Genomic DNA, 5,000 nt, shown 5'->3' with positions numbered 1-5,000 from the left:
TCCGAAGCGTCCCATAAGATGACCCGTCCGTGTATAAAATATCCTGTTACGTTTGAGTTGTTAGCTTTGTGATCAAGACCCTGCGGTTCGAAACGTTAAGGCGTGAAATTCTCCCATTACTCCTCGTCTACTTCTTTCACCTTCAATCAATAATACACACACACACACACACACACACACACACACACACACACACACACACACACACACACACACACACACACACACACACACACACACACACACACACACACACACACACACACACACACACACACACACACACACACACACACATATATATACATATATATATACGTATATATACATATATATACATATATATACATATGTATACATATATATATATATATATATATATATATATATATATATATACATTTTGCAGAAACCACAGAGTATTCGTACTCGTACTCTGAGGATGTCGTAATAGACGAAAACGTTAAGTATTTCGACTTTATTTTTCCTGTGATTTCTGCAATATCACTTAGTCACGCGTTATTGTGACTATTCTTGCAATATATATATACATATATATATATATATATATATATATATATATATATATGTGTGTGTGTGTGTGTGTGTGTGTGTGTGTGTGTGTGTGTGTGTGTGTGTGTGTGTGTGTGTGTGTGTGTTTTGTGTGTGCATTGTGTGTGTGTATGTGTATATATACATACATATACACATACAATGGTACGTTACTGTAGGTGTATCCTCTCCTCTTAGCTGGTTTGTATCGTAATATGACTGCAAACAGTTCTCAAACATTTTATTTCATTTTATGACTTTAACCTGTGATCTAGCTGCCGCCAGGCGATTTTATTCAGCCAAAAAAGAGACCCACACAGCGAGAAACGATACCCGAATGTCTCTGTTGTACCCGTAGACCAGCGTTTCTCAACCTTTTTACCCTTGAGTAACCTTTAAAATAAATCGAATTTCTCAAGGAACCCCTGCGCAAAAAAAATATATACCATATCTTTCTCATTTTATTTTCATCGTAATAATAGGTTAGATAGGATGATGTCTATATTACATTATTACAATAACCAAGAATATGTCGTGCGTGTTTAATTATATTATGTATATGAAATTAAAAAAAAATAAAAAAATGCATTAGCTTATTTCACTTGTTCTCGGGGAACCCTTAGGGACCTTTTGGAATCCCCGGTTACGAAACGCTGCCGTAGAGGTTCGGCGATTATTATTATGAATATTTCCTGTGTGCGTTCTAGTCGATTTTATCAAACCGAAGGACGCTCCCCCTTCCTCTCCTCCTCCTCCTTCTTCGTCGCGGGAAGAAACTGAAACGCACTTGTCTTGCGTAGCATCGTTAACCTTTTCTCTGCAAGGTTAAGCTTATCACGGTTTGTTCTGTTTATCTTTCTAGTTTTTAGTGTTTATGTTCTTTTTATTCTATTTTTATTTAGATAACTGATTTATTCGTTTATTTGTCCTGTTATGGGTTTACTTACTTGTTGAATTATCTTTGTTTTATTTGTTTGAATATCATCTATCTTGAGTCTTTCTAGTTTTTAGTGTTTATGTTCTTTTTATTCTATTTTTATTTAGATAACTGATTTATTCGTTTATTTGTCCTGTTATGGGTTTACTTACTTGTTGGATTATCTTTGTTTTATTTGTATGCGTATCATCTATTTTGGGTCTTTTTCAAGCAAAAAGATTTTGATCAGTTGGAAGAATATAATCTGTTATAGACGCGATGGTTGACTTCTGTAGTCTAGATTCCTTTTTTATCCTCAAATCAAAAAAGATTTGAAAAACCATCTCGATCTAAATTTTTACTATCACGAACAAACACCAGAAACATTTAAACTTTGGCCAAACAATTTCATTCAACTTTGAGTGACCCTCAAGGACGACCATTTACAAGCGGCGGCAACTGTACCTCGGCACCTTAAGGTCCTCCTCGAAACGTGTCTTCAAGGGACACCCGCCCACGGAACAATAAGACAATAAGATCACTTCAACGAGATTACTTCGGCACTCCCCAGCAACGCTGAGTGCCTCGTTCAGTGCCACAAGAGAACATAGGCTTGTCATGTTATTCTTATTTTTAATTTCATTTTTCATTTCCTTATTCGTTTATTTAATTACTTATTTTTTCTTTTTACTTGTTTTATTCGTATATTTACCTATTGTCATGTTATTCTTATTTCTAATTTCATTGTTCATTTCCTTATTCGTTTATTTAATTACTTATTTTTTCTTTTTACTTGTTTTATTCGTATATTTACCTATTGTCATGTTATTCTTATTTTCTATTTAATTTTTCATTTCCTTATTCGTTTATTTTATTAATTATTAGTTTTTCTTTTAATTTTTTTTATTCGTATATTCATCTATTATTACATTTTAAACTATTAATTTATTTTTGTTATTTTTTTATTCATTTGTTTTTTTACTTATTTTATTCATATATTTACCTATTATTATCTAATAATCTATTAGTTTATTCATTTATGTATTTATTCATTTATATATTCATTTATCTGTTTTTATTTGTTTTATTCATACATTTACCTATTATTATCTATTAATCTATCAATTTATTTAGCCTTTTATTTATCTACTTATTGCTTTTATTTATTTATTTACTTATTCTCATTTATTTAATAATTCATTAATTCATTTATTCTTTTATCCATATACTTATTTATTTGTTTTCATTTGTTTTATTTATTTGTTATTAACTTGTTTATCTATTTTATTAATTTATCTATCTATCTATTCATTTACTCGTTCATTTGTTTAATTATTTATTCATTTATTCATTATTTATTCATTCATTCATTCATTTTTTCATCCAGTATCGAACGCTTTGTATTACAAATTAGGATTTTTGTTTATTTTCTAAATAAATGTATTTAGTTTACTGGTTTGGATGTAAAATCTGCAATTGATTTTTGTGAATGCTGACAAAGAAGTTAGTGGAAATCTAATTTCTACTATTGGAGAAACGTTCGTCAGTCTGGCCATAGTGTTTTAAAGTCACTATCACATTGGGCTTATTTTTCCTCGACTGTTGGAGTAAATCCGCAGTTTTCGGGAAGGAACCTGATTATATGCTTGAGGAAAATAATTTCCCTCCAGCATAATATCAAATGACATTCTATGTATTTTTGTTGAGAAAACCAAATAGTTTGTCATATTGATTTCACGGCGGAAAAAAATCTGCAGGTTGGCGGTATCTCCGATTAATCGGAGATTGGAGGAAAATTAGCCCAGTGTGATAACCCATTACGACTGTTGTTACACTGTCTGGCTTGTTGTTGGCTACAGGAAAGTCTCCCTTGTCATGAACAGAGCTGGGCGCGTTCCTCGGTGCGCTCCTCGGTGCGTTCCTCGGTGCGTTCTTATTTAATTTGGCGTTCCCAAACTATTAAAGCTTAAGAGATAGGTTCATACCGAAATAAAAGTCCGGTAGGCCACATACTATACCAAAGAAAATTTTCGTAGGCCACATCCAAAATGTAAGCTAACCGCGGCCCAACTAAAGTGGAACGCACCGAGGAACGCGCCCAGCTCTGGTTATGAGTCAATAGACTCGAAGAGTTATGATAGTACTTCAACCAGAGGTAGATGGTGGTCGTCTTTATACCAAGTTATGGCTGACGTCAGGTGATTTTATTAAGTTAATTTAACTTGCTAGCATGATCATGGACGCATCCGTCCGCGCCGCATAGTGTGACATCAAGCTAAAACCACGACTTAAGTGAGTTTCTTTAAGTAGAAGCGATTTAGGTTAAGATTTTTCAATCTTCGAATCTCCAAATGTTAGATCACCTAAGCGTCACACAATTAGAAGCTGAGGAACGAACTAAGAGAAGTTAATCCTAAAGTACGAATGTCAGACACATTGTTGAATTGTCCTCAGCGAAGTCTGTGACATCCCATGATCATTGAACGTAACATGTTAGTAACATTTCGGATGAGATTAACAGATGATCACAAATGAATGAATAAATAGATTAAATAAATAGATAAGTAAATATTTACATGAATAAAAATAAATAAATGAATAGAATAGAATAGATAAATACATAAACGAATAAATAAAATATATACATAAATAAATAGATAAATAATTACATAAATAAAAATAAATGAATAAATAGAATATGATAGTTAAATATAAATTAATATGTATATATAAATAAATAGAAAAATATAAATAGTACATAATTACATAATTAGAAATAAATGAATAAATAGAATGCAATAAATAAATATCTAAATGAATAAATAAAAACGTACATATGAATAAATAAATTAATAGATAAATACAAAATAAAAAAAGAAGTAAATAACTATATAAAAATAAAAATAAATTAATAATGAATTACTAAAATAAATCAGAATAAGTAAGTAAAGAAAAAGAATATATATACATATATATGTATATATATATATATATATATTATACATATATATATTTATATATATGTATATATACATATATATATATATATATATATATATATATATATATATATATATATATACACGAATATAATGAACAAAAGAAGAGAGGAAATTTATACGAAACGAACATAACATTGTTGACCTACATCTTCCCACATTACGGCATTGCTGACCCACATCCAATTGCAAGAGGCACCTTGCCAAGGGGTGGGGAAGGCCTGGGTAGCTTTACAGATACTGCGTGGCTTGTTCGAGGATCGCTGCATAGCAAGATAACGCTGGATGACGCAGGAGTGCAGGAGAGCAAGTCGTCCACCTTATGACGTCACAGTCAGGGCCGTTCCGAGGAAATGGGCCTCCTGCTGGGCTTCATGTGTATTCTTGTTTTTAATCTTTTTTTTTTTTCTTTTTTTTTTTCTTAGTCTTGTTGTGTATGTTAGATTTTGGTTTTATTTTGTTCGTTATTATTCCTCTATTTATTCAATCATCTATCCATTTATTGATTTATCTATATACTTATTTATTTATTT

General features: G+C 31.2%; 1 protein-coding gene across 1 annotated transcript in view; it reads left to right on the top strand.

The window, feature by feature from the left end:
• LOC143035911 (uncharacterized) overlaps positions 1-5,000 on the top strand; it is a 201,159-nt gene that overhangs the window by 86,110 nt on the left and 110,049 nt on the right. The window lies entirely within an intron of this gene.

This window comes from Oratosquilla oratoria, chromosome 19, assembly GCF_046742065.1.
Source record: "Oratosquilla oratoria isolate Oo_2021 chromosome 19, ASM4674206v1, whole genome shotgun sequence".
NCBI lineage: Eukaryota > Metazoa > Arthropoda > Malacostraca > Stomatopoda > Squillidae > Oratosquilla > Oratosquilla oratoria.
Note: the sequence above shows the minus strand (reverse complement) of the source record. Positions and strands in the feature narration are given on the sequence as shown.